The sequence below is a fragment of the Panthera tigris genome, chromosome E1 (genome assembly GCF_018350195.1).
Source record: "Panthera tigris isolate Pti1 chromosome E1, P.tigris_Pti1_mat1.1, whole genome shotgun sequence".
NCBI lineage: Eukaryota > Metazoa > Chordata > Mammalia > Carnivora > Felidae > Panthera > Panthera tigris.
Window position 1 is genome coordinate 25,061,324 of NC_056673.1, and position 15,681 is coordinate 25,077,004.

The 15,681-nt window shown below is 38.6% G+C and overlaps 1 protein-coding gene and 1 long non-coding RNA gene across 3 annotated transcripts in view; one reads left to right on the forward strand and one right to left on the reverse strand.

Moving 5' to 3' along the window:
* The window catches only part of LOC122233414, a 129,005-nt gene extending 123,291 nt beyond the window's left edge, over positions 1–5,714 (forward strand). The window contains exon 3 of the long non-coding RNA XR_006210960.1: positions 5,596–5,714. This is a non-coding gene — a long non-coding RNA (uncharacterized LOC122233414). The remainder of the gene's footprint in view (positions 1–5,595) is intronic.
* Positions 1–15,681, reverse strand: part of USP32 (ubiquitin specific peptidase 32) — a 243,513-nt gene that overhangs the window by 185,771 nt on the left and 42,061 nt on the right. The gene's annotated exons all lie outside the window — the stretch shown is intronic.

Below are 15,681 nucleotides of genomic sequence, written 5' to 3' on the forward strand. Positions count from 1 at the left end.
GATGACAGCTTAGAGCCTGGAGCCTGCTTCGGATTCTGTGTCCCGCCCCCGACCTCAAAATTAAACATTAAAAACAATTTTTAATAAAATAAAATTCTTTTGATTCTCATCTTTATTAAACTTTGGACAATGGACCCTGTGGTCAGGGCTGCTATTGCTGCTGCTCCTGGTAACAGGACAATACTAGTGCCACTCATACCACCTGTGCCAAATGCATTCTGCACAGTTTCAGCCTCTGTGTCAGCATGCCTTGAGTCAGAATCTGGCATGTGGTCACCAGAGTGGTGGAGCCTCACGCCATGTCCAACTTCAAAAATGTCTGGGAAACTGGGGTTTCTCCTCTTATGGACGAAGGTGGTCTCTACCTCTATTAAGAGTCTTTAAAAAAAAAAAGAAAAAGAAAAGACTCTTCAAGTGTGGAATCCCTTACACAGGAAAAGGGGTACAAATTCTGGGGGTGGACACTGGAATTGAGGAATGGAAAAACAATGACAAATTTCAATTTTTGAAGCAGTGATCTGAGACTAGAACTTGGTAGTCTCAGGTTTGCTTAGAGGAATGAGTGACTAATCACATTTTTCAAATAAAAAAAATTCTTCTGATATTGAACAATGCCCTTGGGCACTCAGAACGCCATAACTTTACCATCAAAGGCGTCAAACAGTCTACTTGCCCCCAAACACAGTATCTCTAATTCAGCCTCTAGATCCAGGGGGTCAGGTCATGAAGACCTTTAAGGCTCATTACACACAGTACTCTGTGAAAAGGACTGTCAATGCTATGGAAGAGATCCCCGATAAGAGAGGACATCATGAGGGTCTGGAAAGATTACACCACTGAAGATGTCATCATTGTTACACAAAAAGTAGTGAAAGCTATCAAAGCCTGAAACAATAAATTCCTGCTGGAGAAAACTGTGTCTAAATGTTATGCATGACTTCACAAGATTTACAACAGAGCCAATCAAGGAAAACATGAAAGAGTCTGTACATATGGCAAAAAAGGTGGGAGATAAAGAGTTTCAAGATAGGGATCTTAAAGAATTTCAAGAGCTAAGAGACACCACACCAGAAGGCAGAATTTGATGGAGACACATTGATGGAGGTAAGTGTTTCCAAACCAGTGCCAGATGATGACAAATAAGAGGTAAAAGAAGCAGTGCCAGAAAACAAATTGACATTAGACAATTCAGCAGAAGGATTTCAATTAGTCAAGACTGCTTTGACTTCTTTTTTGACCAGGACCCTTCTATGATACCATACCAATGCTGACGTCTCCTGTATGACATTTTTAGAAAAATGAAAAGGCAAAAAAGTCAAATGGAAATTATAATGTATTTCCATAAAGTTACATTGAGTGTGCCTGCCTCTCCTGCCTCCCCTTTCACTTCTTCTGCCTCTGCCACCCAAGACAGCAAGACAAGCCCTCCTCTTCCTCCTCCTCAGCCTATTCAACATGAAGAAAATGAGGATGAAGATCTTTATGATGATCCACTTCCACTTAATGAACACTAAACAATTATATGTCATAGTTAATAAACTTATCTTGGGGCACCTGGGTGGCTCAGTCGGTTAAGTGTGTTTGTGAGTTCAAGCTCTGTGTCGCTCTGCATTGACAGTGCAGAGCCTGCTTGGAATTCTCTCTCTCTCCCTCTCTCGCTCTCTGCCCCTCCCTGCTCATGCTCGCTCTCTCTCTCTCTCTCTCTCAAAATAAGCAAACTTAAAAAAAATTAAACTTATCTCTTGTATATGTGTCTTCATGTGAAAATCAGTAACTGTACAGCAAGAACTGTAGATGTTTCTGTGTCATCATAATCATCGAACTATTCACCATGTAGAACATCATGTGCAAAAAACTCATGTGGAAGTGGATAGCCTATCTTTATGATGACATTTAATATAAAATCAATAATGTATTAATAAAGTTTTCTTACTGTTTTATAACTTTGCTTTCAAAAAACTATATTACATACAGTATGTCTCTCTCATAATTGGAGAAACTTCATTATCAGACTATCACAGGGTTGTTGTTTTTTTTTTAATGGGACAATGCTTCCAATACTGTATTATGAATAGGACTACAATATTGTATGCCACAAAAATTTCATAATGATTCATTCATTAGAATGAGTTCTTTAGGAGTACCTGAGTGGCTCAGTCAGTTAAGCATCTGACTTCAGCTCAGGTCATGATCTCACAGTTTGCGAGTTCAAGTCCACATCACAGAGCCTATTTTGGATCCTGTCTCCCTCTTTCTCTGCTCCTCTCCTGCTCATGGCTCTCTCTCTCAAAAATAAATAAATATTTTTTAAAAACTGAAGAGAAAAAAAAAGGAATTCATTAGGGTAGGCTACTGTGAAGCAATCATATGAGTAACACCAGGCTACCACAAAGCAATCATACTTGATACTTCTTCACTATAAATGAATGAATCATTAAACCTGTAAATATGAATGTCTTTTTCATATTATCATTTTTGATGCCTAAATGTTAGGAATACATATAACATCTACAGTGTTTTATATCAAAAAAGAGAATATTCTTGTAGATACAGACAATTCATCTTGTAAACATATGACACAAACTTAATACCAATAAATACAATATAGTGCTATAAATGTACTTCCTCTTCCTTGTGATTTTCTTCTTTTTTTTTTAATGGTTAAGGCCTTTTTTTCTTTTTCATCTTTATTTTTGAGACAGAGAGAGAGAGAGCAGGGAAGGGGCAGAGAAAGAGAGGGAGACACAGAATCTGAAGCAGGCTCCAGGCTGTCAGCACAGAGCCCAACATGGGGCCCCAACTCACGAGTAGTGAGATCCTGACCCGAGCCAAAGTGCTTAACCGACTGAACCACCCAGGTGCCCCTCCCTGTGATTTTCTTAATAATATTTCATTTTTGCTAGTTTACTTTATTATAAGAATTCAGTACATTATATATATAACATACAAAATATGTGTTCACTGTTTGTGTAATCAGTAAAGCTTCCAGTCAACAGTAGTTAAGATTTGGGGGAATCAGGGACACCTGGCTGGCTCAGTCAGTGGAGCATGCAACGCCTCATCGCAGGGTCACGAGCTCAAGCCTCACATTGGCTAAAGATACCACTTTAAAAAAAATTTGGGGGTGGGGAGTAGGGATCAAAGTTATATGTGAATTTTCGACTGCACACGGGGTCAGTGCCCCTAACCACCAAGCTGGTCAAGGGTCAAATGTATATCTGTAACATTCGGCATGAAAGTTAAGAAACCAACCAAAATCTTTTTGAAAGCTATAGGGACAGAACTGTAATCCCTCCTCAAACAGGAAGTGTAAGAGAAGACAAGAGAACACCAAAGGCAAAGAATAAGGGAGAAATTTTCTCATATCAAAACAGATTTTCAAGGAAATTTAACACAAATCTCATTTAACAAAAAGCCTTGGTGATTTCAAGACATCTCAGTTTTTAAAATACTCAATTGGTAAGAATTAGCAACTCACAATCAAATATCAAGATCTGGTAATAAAAAGAAAGTACTGGATAATCACTTTCTGATTGTAGCACAAAAGAAGTAAAAGCAATTACACAGAAAGGGCAAATACTGGAACAGAGATGAAACAAAGATTATGATATTCACCACTGAAACAATCCTTCCAGTAAAAGCATTCTGAAATGCAAATCATAAAAATTATAATATTAAAAGCTACTGGGGGCGCCTGGGTGGCTTAGTCAGTTAAGAGTCCGACTTTGGCTCAGGTCATGATCTCACAGTTCGTGAGTTCGAGCCCCGCATTAGGTTCTGTGCTGACAGCTCAGGGCTTGCTTCGGATTCTTTGTCTCCCTTGTTCTCCGCCTGTCCCCCACTCGCACTCTCTCTCTCAAAAATAAATAAACATTAAAAAAAATTTTTTTTAAAGCTACTGAACTCTTATCATATGCCCAAACACTGTGCTATGCAATGCGGAACACAAACCTTCAAGGAATCCATGGCTAAGAGACAGACTCATGAATAAATAATGACAATATAGTAAATATAAAAGACATAGCTGGGCACATAGGAAGAACACCTAAAAAGAGAGAACAAGTGCTCTAAAACTACACTAGTACACACAACTTACAGCAAAACAGCAGCATCTAGTGATTACTTCCATATACACTTTCTATAAAGGTCTCTATTGTGAATTCTTCCTACATTTCATCACGTATAGCATGACATTCTAAAAACCTATCTGACCTGTAATAAACCTAATATAGCAACTTATCAACATAAACAGCCTAACCACCACTTACAATGTTTTTAAGAGAAAACTGCAGTACTCTGTGATAAGATTTACAGGTTTTATCAATTGACTGGGACTAATGTAACTGGACTTGAGTTAACTATGATGAGAAGGACAACAGATAAGTAACTTCTGGAATTCCCCTTGTGCTTTAAGGCCATCAACCTCCCCATCTGGATGGGAAAATGAAAAGTCCTCAGATGTAGACAATGGTGCTAGTCACCAATCTGGGCTTCCTGGACACTCTCCCATCCCAGATTTTCCCATCCTCTCCCATCATTTGGTTTTCTGAGCAGGGCAAAGGCAACAAAGTACTCTGGTGAGCTAAGGGGAGGACACTGAATTCACTCCAAGCAGTCTGTGTCCTGCTGAAGAACTACATCTTCAGGGTAATGGGTGCTAACAAGAAATCATGTTTCTTCGGTACTCTCCACTATTTCTAAACCACATTCCCTCTGATCCTTTAACAACACTATCAATAGATATTATCTAAATAAATGAAAATACATGCATAATTCCAACTGAAAAGGCCAGAAACATCAGCTATCTCCCCTACACTTGACTATTCTCAGATCTGACACTGACACTGGAAAGAAAAGTTGTATTAATAAAAATATTCAGTGGCTCCTTTGTTCTTGAATAAAAGTTCAAGCATTAGTAAAGAGTGATGATGCAAAGCTCAAAAACTGAAATACCTACAGGGATGAATGAGGAGGGCAATACAAATGATGAAGTGGGCCAGGTGGGGTATGTGGAACCCTAGAGAACACATACCTACAGGGTGCAGCTGCTTCTAAGTTCCAGGCATTTGCTGCAACGTAGCAATGAGGAAACCAAGAATATGTGTGTGTGTGTGTGTGTGTGTGTGTGTGTGTGTGTGTGTGTGTGTTGTTTGTGTGAAAGCTCTCTCCTTTAAAAGCGTTGGCAACTAACTTTTTAAAAATTTTAAACAAGATGCAGTTTCGATATGTCTAGCCAGCTGCCACATTTGATAACCTCTGGCCAAATGGTTAAGGGCAGAAAGAAAACATATGCGTGTTTAAATTGAACAAGGTCACTTACTAGCTATGAGAACATGGGCAAGTTCCTTAATATCTGTACCTACTCTTCTGTAAAATGGATATAGACATATGGAGTTGACAAAGACAAGAAAGTAACGGATGCTCAACAAATTACAGTCTGGGAGGAAGGGATTTCTAGCAGTAATGAAGGTGTACCTTGTTCATTTTCTATTCCTAACTCTGGAAAAGGTATGAAAATGAAGATTGGAAAAAGAAGGTACAAACCCAAACAACAATAAATTTTTCTGCCCTTATCCTCTTTCCTCCTTACCATAGATCAATATTACCATCCCAGCTGACCCAGCTACCATCTAACATTGGAACAAAGGGGAAGAAGAAAGAGTGCAGAAGAGGAAGAAGGGAAATATCAAGAAGGCGACAACTTCTTTAGCTCTTGACAGACAAGCATAAGGGAAGGGCTATTGTAATTCATTGTAACGAATGTATCAAAACCACTGTGTTAGATTAAAGCATGAGTGCTGTTTTACTCAAACCAAGTAAGTCATATTACTAGGAGTATTCATCAACGCCCTAAAATATAAAAGGTCATTAACATTCCATAAAATTATAAACAAAATCATCCTTTGTAAAAAAAAATTTGCTACCAACGTTACATAAAAGAAGCAAGTCAGGAGTCAGTTCATATTAATAGATGAAAGGTTCAATCTGGTAAGTCAATCTGTATTCACTGGCTACAGGCTGGGCTAAATATGATATTTACTCAAAGCATGCATACATTCTCTTGCTCTATTTTATTTATCTACCAAAGCTCCTAATCAATCATACAAAAGCTGCTTGAACTAAAGTCACCAAGAATTCAATATGTACTCATTTTAAAAATATGACTACTTTGCAACAGATTACAGAATGGGGCTTATTATATCCAACCCATAGATAAAACACAAGAACTACTTCAGAGTTCACAAAATCCAAGACATCTCTAGAGGCTATTTTTAAATTTGTTTTTAAAATACAAACAAGCAGAAAAAGCATTTCATTGTCTAGCAGTTTTTAGTTACATAGTAATCCAAGTATATTCTGGGTGGCCCATAATACATGAAATATAAAAAGTAAACAGATCTGTGTATTTCACCTAATTTATATATAATTGGCAACAGTGTGCTGGGTTCTATGAGGGACACAAAGACAAGGTATTGTCCTCGGTGTTTTGTTTTGTTTTGTTTTTTGTCTTTGTACTTGGTTTTAAAAGCTTAAAATCTGCCAACAAATACTTGAGTTTTATTCTGGTGAGAGTGTGAAAGAAGTATAACAAGGTGTAAACTTTGTTAAATAGGAATTCAAATCTGAAAGCTATTTAAAGAGTAAATTTAAGAGTTCTATTAAGTGTTCAGTGCTCATATAGACACAACTTTTTCCACACTGAAAAAACTTTACATTTTGAAAAAGAAAGCCTAGAGAGCCATATATCATCAACCCTCATACAAACCCACCCCGTCTCATTTTATTTCATTTTCTGATAACAGAGGAGAAGGAAGAAGGGTCACTGGACCTCAATTTGAGATTTCCAGGATTATGGAAAAATATTTACCAAAATGCCTACCATCTATCTGCATCTGCTCCCTGGACAAAGAAACAATGCAACAAAAGGGAAAGAAGACAAGATTGAGAAAGGGAAGAAAAACATTAAGAAAGTTAACAAAGCTGAAGAGAAAGATTAGGTAGAAAATATTAGACAGGGGTGCCTGGGTGGCTCAGTCAGTTAAGTGTCTGACTCTAGATTTTGGCTCAGGTCATGATCTCACAGTTTGTGATATCAAGTCCCACACTGGGCTCTGCGCTGGCAGTACAGAGCCTGTTTGGGATTCTCTCTCTCCCTCTCCCCCCCAAAAATAAATAAATTTTAAAAAATATATAAGAAAAACATGCAAAGGAAATCAAATACATTTCACTGGTATATGTAATAAAAAGTTGAAATGACAAGACTGTCACTTCTGCTACAGTCACAAGCCTATCCAGATCTAAGAGGAGCAACCAGAGATCTAAGAGGTACAAAACCAAAAGGGAGGAGAAGACAGAAGAAAAACACGTGATATGCTACCCAACTGGGAGAGATCAAAATCCCATCTGTACTACACCTAAAGGTACCATTTCAGAAATCAGAAGTAACCTAGTCTTAAAGAAAAAAAGGAAGGAAAGGGGACTGCAATTTATTTCTTCACAAAGAACTTCAGTATTCAAGATCTATTAAAAGACTAAGGAGGAGGGAATGCAAGCTGGTGCAGCCACTCTGGAAAACAGTATGGAGGTTCCTCAAAAAGCTAAAAATAGAACTACCCTACAACCCAGCAATTGCACTACTAGGCATTGATCCATGGGATACAGGTGTGCTGTTTCGAAGGGACACATGCACCCCCGTGTTTATAGCAGCACTATCAACAACAGCCAAAGTATGGAAAGAGCCCAAATGTCCATCAATGGATTAATGGATAAAAAAAAATGTGGTGTGTGTGTATATATGTGTACACACACACACACACACACACACTGGAGTATTACTCAGCAATCAAAAAGAATGAAATCTTGCCATTTGCAACTACGTGGATGGAACTGGAGGGTATTATGCTAAGTGAAATTAGAGAAAGACAAAAATCACATGACTTTACTCATATGAGGACTTTAAGAGATAAAACAGATGAACATAAGGGAAGGGAAATAAAAATAATATAAAAACAGGGAGGAGGACAAAACAGAAGAGACTCATAAATATGGAGAACTGAGGGTTACTGAAGGGGTTGGGGGGGGGGAATGGGCTAAATGGGTAAGGGGCACTAAGGAATCTACTGAAATCATGGTTGCTCTATATCCTAATTTGGATGTAAATTTTTAAAAATAAAAAATAAAATTAAAAAAAACTTTTTAGTGTTAAAAATTACAAAACACTGCTGACAGAAATTAAAGAAAATCTAAATAAATGGAAGTAATCAACCATAAAGAAAAAAAGACTAAGGAGTAAAGAGGCGGGGGAGGGAGGAGAGGGGAGGGAAGAGGGAAAGGGAAGAGGGGAGAGGGAGGCAGAAGAAAAGACATGTAGTCCAAGGCAAAAGGATGAGAAAAAGTAGTCTAGTTTCAAGCGACTCCCATATCTAGATAGATTCTAGAGCCTTTTTCCCTCAGAGTTTAAGTGAAACTTTTCTCTTTTTCCTTAGCCAACTTCACTTCTATAATGCGTTATGACTTAGCAAGGCAATGGAGACACTGTTCCTGGGAAAGAAAATCAAAGATGAAACAGAGCTAGTGAAAGTTGTAGCTAAGATTTTTTAAAAAGGTAGGGGTAAGCATAACCTGAAAATAATCCATTTATAAAAATTCATTTACAAAGCAGAGCTATCGAGACTAATTCTGTTTAACTTTGTTTTAAGCAATAAGTACCTTCAAATCAATGAACTAGGAATTTCAGAAATTTCTCTAATTTTATCATTTTAATGTAGGGATGCCTGGGTGGCTTAGTCAGTTGGGCTCTTGATTTCAGTTCAGGTCATGATCTCACGGTTCAAGCACTGCATTGGGCTCTGCATTGACAGTGCAGAGCTTGCTTGGGATTCTCTCTCTCTTTCTCTCTCTGCCCCTCCCCTCCATGCTCTCTATCTCTCTCTCAAATAAGCTAAAATTAAAAAAAATTAATGTTGTAGTCTGTATATCCTATATATTCATCATCTGTAGTTCCTAGAGGCAATTCTGAACTGCATGTGGCCTAAAAGCATAACAACATTCCTCCTTTTTAAAAATTGTACTTTTAGGGGCGCCTGGGTGGCTCAGTTGGTTGAGCGGCCGACTTCGGCTCAGGTCATGATCTCATGGTCCGTGAGTTCGGGCCCCGCGTCGGGCTCTGTGCTGACCGCTCAGAGCCTGGAGCCTGTTTCGGATTCTGTGTCTCCCTCTCTCTCTGCCCCTCCCGTGTTCATGCTCTGTCTCTGTCTCAAAAATAAATGTTAAAAAAAAAATTTTTTTTTTTTTAAATTGTACTTTTACCTGATTTTTCTCAACAGTCATTTATTAAATGCTACTATGTGTCAGGTACTATCAAGATGAATAAGACCCAGTTCACACATTCTAATACTTCAAATTTTAGTAGGGAAGATTGGCACACTCCAAATAACTGTAATACTAGATAGGAAATGTTAAAGCAGAGATATTAAAATGGAGTCCCAAAATAGGGAGTGATTAATTCTGAGTTGGTGACTAAGAAGGGGTTCCAAGAGGTATTGATTCTTGGGGTGCCTCAGTCGGTTGAGCATCTGACTCTTGATTTCAGCCCGAGTCATGACCTCAAGGGTCGTGGGTTCCAGCCCCACATCAGGTTCTGTGCTGACAGTGCAGAGCCTGCTTAGGATTCTCTCTCTCCCCCTCTCTCTCTGCCCCTTCTCTGTTCTCGCTCACTCTTTCTCTCAAAATAAATAAATAAACTTAAAAAAAAAAAAGAGGTGTTGATTCTTTAAGTGAAGGGGATCACCTGACCAAAAAAAAAAAAAAAAAGGCTAAAGGGTATTCCATGCAAGAAAAACACATATAACAGAATGAAGTAGCACAGACAATCAGGGAACTGCAAATAGTTTGATATAAATGGAGTATACGGTGCAAGAAGCAGAGCTATAGGGATTGAGATTGGAAGGACAACTGGCAAAAAACAGAATCCTACTTTATTGAAGGTGATAATGTTCCCAACTAAAAACTACTATACTTTCCAGCTTCCCTTGCAACTAGAAATGGCCAATGAAATGTAGACAAAATTGCTAGGGAGGACCTCTAAGAAGACTCCTGAAGGGGCACCTGGGTGGCTCAATCAGTTAAGCGTCTGACTTCGGTTCAGGTCATGATCTCATGATTCTCAGGGTCAAGCCCTGCAGGGTTGTGAGTTTGGGCGACACACACACACTCACATATACATATACTCAAAGGCAATCCTGGTGAGGTTTAGAAAGAAAGCTACAGATAAAGTCCTTACCATCTTAAAGAATATATCATGAACAGGGGTGCCTGAGCCTCGGTGGCTCAGTCAGTTAAGCTTCTGACTCTTGATTCTAGCCTGGGTTACAATCCCAGATCCCCCAGTTGAGGGATCCAGCTCCATGCTGAGCATGGAGCCTCCTTGGGATTCTCTCTCTCCCTCTGTCTCGGCCTCTCCCCTGCTTGAGATCTCTCTCTCTCTCTCTCAAAATAAACAAACATTTAAAAAAGAATATATCATGAATAGAATATAGGTTAGGAATATGAACATTAAAGGCCATTCTGGTGAGATACCAGACAGAAATGAGGAACATGTTACTGGAAACTGGAGGGGAGATTATCCTTGTTAAAAAATGGCAAAGAATTTGGCTAAACTGTGTTCATGTTCTAGTGTTTTCATAGAACACAAAACTTTTGAGTGACAAAATTGGATATTTAGCATAGAATATTTCTAAGCAAACTGCTGAAGACTTGTTTTCTCCTTACAGCTTTTAGCAAAATGTGAGAGGAAAGAGATTAAGGAACTGGTAAGCAAAAAAAAGACTTGAAGATTTGGAAAATGCTCAGCCTCTCCATGCTACAAAAAATGATAAAGCTTATTATTCTGAAGAGAACACTAAGGGTGTGGCTGAACAACTATTTGATAAGAATAGTGTGGATGTGAGCCACAAATTTAATCAACCACCTCAGCAGTAGCCAGGAATAAAGATGGGATCATAGAAGCAGATATCCTGCCAGTTGGGACTAAAGGGAACAGAAAAAAAAAAATGGGATAGAATGAAAGACAGCTGTAAGACTTCTGGGATTCTACAGGATGAGACAATAAGAGTTATCCAGCTTTGAATATGAATTATCCTTCAAGAAAAGAGCAGACTGACCCCAAAGGTGATACAGAGCTACTAGGGCTACCACCCCCACCACAGGTCCAGAGGGCAGGTCTGGTTCCTCCTCATTTCAAAAGGTGAAGCCTCCTAGGTTTGGGAGTGGGGAACCAAGAAGCCACCACCCAGTGCCTCAAGAGCAAGGCCATGGCCCAGTACCCAGGAGCAGAGCTGTTCCACAGAACCATGAGAGAGGCACTGACTTCCCAATGGACCTGGAGACCAATGCTCTAAACCAAAGAGGATTGTTCCCAAAAAATAACAACTGATGGAATTTGCCTTGCTAAGTTTTGAACTTGGAAAGTTTGCCTCTTTCTTTCCAATTTCTTCCTTTTGGAACGAGAATGTCTACCTTGTTCTGTCCCACTACTATATTTTGGAAGCATCTAACTTTGTCTAGATTTATAGGTTCAACAGCTGGAGAAATTTTCCCTCAGGATGAGTCCTATCTCCAGTTTCAACCATGTCTGGATTTAGAGACTATTTAGATGTGACTCTAGGCTTCAGACTTTAGATATGCTGCTGGAATGAGCTAAGATTATGGGGGCTATCAGAATAGAATGAATGGATTTTAGATGCAAGGAGAATATTAATTTGGAGGACCAGGGGTAGAATGTTATTGACTGAATTTATATGTCCCCCAAAATTCATGTTGAAACCCTATACCCTATCTAGGCTGTATTCGGAGCTAGAAAGTAAGGTTAAATGAGGCCATAAAGGTGGGGTCCTGATCAGATAAGGTAAGATTAGCATCCTTATAACAAGAAACACCAGACAGCTTGAGAGTTCAGGCACAGGGAGGAAAGGCCACGTGGAAACTCACATAAGGAAGCCATATGCAAGCCAGAAACAAAGCCTTCCTTCACCAGAGGCCAAACCCTGCCAGAACCTTGATCTTGGACCTTTCAGCTTCCAGAACTGTAAGATAATTAATTTTTTTTAAATAGTTAATTTTTAAAGTTTATATATTTACTTTGAGAAAGAGAGAGAACATGAGGAGGGGAAGGGCAGAGAGAGGGAATCCCAAGCAGGTTCTGCACTATCAGCTCGAAGCCCAATGCAGGGCTCAAACTCACAAACCATGAGATCATGACCTGAGCCAAAATCAAGAGTAGGACTGAGCTACCCAGGTGCCCCTAATTTCTGTTTTTTAAGCCTTCTCGTCTATGGGATGGCAGCGCAAGCAGACTAACACAATTTCTATAGTGCCAGTAATAAATAGGTCAATTCCACCTTTCTGATTTAGATGGAGACGCTTTTAAATGGCTTTTGCAGGGTCATAAGAAGAAATTAAAGCTCACTGTCCTTGAACAGAAAATAAAATATGTACTTTAATGATGGCACCAAAAAAACCCAGTATAAAAGAAAGAACAGTAGAATGTTCATCTCTCTTACAATTTTTTTTTGTCTATAACAGTAGTTATCAACCTTTTTCTGTGGTGCCAGGATGGATGTTTTCATTTTATGGGCAATCCCTGAACCTTACATGTAACTACACTCTTTTCACTTCCAGTCAAGAAATCATATGTATATGTGAAATACAGGAACGGTAATCCACACTTGGTATGCTTTTTCCCCCCAAAGTTCAGTACTTCGTATTACTCATTATATGGCTATAAAATATTCCACAATAAGCCATGGTATGGTACTGGTGTTCTCTACTATTATGTACTGCCTTATTAACCTTTTTTCCAAAGGTAAAGTCTTATCTCTCCAAGTAGATTTTAAGTCTCTCAAAAGCAGAGACTAGGTATAATCTATTGTTTCTCTCTCACAGAGACAAAGTAGTGTCTTGCATTCAGATTTACGCTAAAATATAGGAGTTGCTGTTTTGCCAGTTTGGTTCCAAAGGAATAGATAAAAATTTAACAACTTCTGAATCAGAGGATAACCACAGAGGTAAACAAACACCGGGAAATATGCTTTTCACTGCCAAAGCTGAATAAGAATTTCCAAACACAGACGAGGCAAAAAGCAGAAAGTAGCAAAGAAATCACAACCAACATTAATTTATAAATATGCTTGGTGAACTTCCCTACCAAAAGACTCTCTGGCAGGCTACCTACAGCAAAAGTTACTGCAAAGCCACTTCAGGTAAATAATAAAGTGTATCCCAGATGGAATATCTCAGACAAGAGGCAGCCTACTAACATTAAGTTTTTTGCCACTAGTGACTTTGTCGAGGACACAACTTCACCAGAATTTGAGAATGTATCTCAGGCTAACTGGTATTGTAAGTTTTTTCTTATGAAAAAGGGTAAAGCAAAGTTAAAGGGTTAAACTCTCACACATATTCATAACCTTTAGTCAAATGGCAAAAAATTGAAAATTCTGAAACTTGCCTATTATTTGTTCTATAAACTAAAATCTCTAACAATATATATTGATCACTTCCTTCAAAGTAGACCTTCATTTTTTTTTTTTTCCCAATGTTTATTTATTTTTGAGAGAGAGACAGAGCGTGAGCAGGGGAAGGACAGAGAGAGAGGAAGACACAGAATCTGAAGCAGGCTCCAGGCTCCGAGCTGTCAGCATAAAGCCCACCAAGGGGCTCAAAGTCACAAACGTGAGATCATGACCTGAGATGCTTAACTGTGACTGAGCTACCTAGGTGTCCCAAAGCAGACCTTCATTTTAATTCTAAATTGGTTAGTATGAATTTTAAGGGTTAACAAAAAGTGTACAAGGAAATTACCTCTAAATAAGACAATGTAAAAAAATAATTTTAGTAATTATATATTTATTCTTCTAAAAAGATTAAAGGACTTCTGAGAGCCACCATTTTCCACAATACCTCCATAATGCAGGGAAGAAGTTTCCAATTTTTATACGTGAGACCAAAAGACTAATTTCACAAATAAAAGACAATGCTAACACTATAACTACTGATTTTGATCCCTAAGCAATATTACCCTCAAAAAAAGTAATGGCTCATAGGATTTATTATAATGTTTATACAAATTGTTTCTGTGGTCAATAATGGTAGATTTGGTTATGGTCGTACCTACAGGCCCAAAATATAAACTCTTATTATAGTCTAAATTCAATGAACTTTATACCTATTCTGAATTCTGTCCATCAAAATACACAAAATTGAGATCATTAAAATTCCACTGCTAAAGGGATGCCTAGATGGCTCAGTTGGTAAAGCGTCCAACTCTTGATTTCAGCTCAGGTCATGATCTCATGGTTTGTGGGATTGAGCCCCACATGGGGCTCTGCACTGGCAGCACAGAGCCTCTTTGGGATTATCTCTCTGCTCATCCCCTGCTCACACTCAAAAATAAATAAGCTTTAAAAAAAAAATTCTGCTGCTAAGACCCCTGACCAATCCAAGAAACAATCATACCAGATTCAAGAGTATTAACTACATTGCTTCTGAATATCTATACCTCCATGTCTCACAGGAAGATCTCTAAGTATCAGGCTCTTCATCTTCTTTGAAAGCATGTATTAGAAAGGCAATGAGGGCTGCCTGGGTGGTTCAGCTGGTTAACTCACAGTTCATGGGTTCATGAGATCAAGCCCCGTGGCAGAATCTGCACTGTCAGCTCAAGCCTGCTTGGGATTCTTTCTCTTCCATTGTCTCTGTCCCTCCCCGACTTGCACACATGCGCTCTCTTTCTCTCTCTCAAAATAAATAAACATAAAACAAAAAAAGAGAGCCCAATTGAGAGACAGGAAAAAAAAAAAAAAAAAAGACTTAAAAGAGCACTTCATAAAAGAGGATACCCAAATCAATAAACATTAAAAGAACATCAAATGTTGGCAAGGATATAGACAACTGGAATTCTTATTCATTGCTAGTGGGAATGTAAAATGGTATATCTGCTCTGGAAAAAGGTTTACCAATTTCTTATTAAGTTAAATATATACCTGTCCTATGAACTAGTAATTTTACACTATTTACTTAAGAGTAATGATAACATATGATCCCAAAAGATTTATACAAAATGTTCAAAAGATTTATACAAAGTGTTCACAGTAACTTCATTAATGAAAGTCAAAACCTGGAAATGACCCAAACATTCATGAATAAAAGAAACAAAAAAAAATGATACATTAATATTATAGTATACTATTCTGCAATAAAAAAAGAAAAACCTGATACATTTAAACAACGTGGATTAAGCTCACCAGGCAAAAGAAGGCTGGTTTTGAAAAGTATAAAATCTGCCTACATGAAAAACCAATAAACCTATCCCAGATACATAAGAACAGTCCTACAGTTACAAATATCACCAGCTCAGGGCACCTGGGTGGCTCAGTCAGTTAAGCGTCCAACTCAGGTCATGATCTCATGGTTTATGAGTTTGAACCCTGCCTCGGACTCAAAGTTGACAGCATGGAGCCTGCTTGGGATTCTCACTCTCCCTCTCTCTTTGGCCGTCCCTCTCTCTCTCAAAAATAAATAAGCTTAGGGGTGCTGGGTGGCTCAGTCGGTTTCAGTGTTTGACTTCCACTCAAAGTCATGATCTCACAGCTTGTGAGTTCGAGCCCTGCGTTGGGCTCTGTG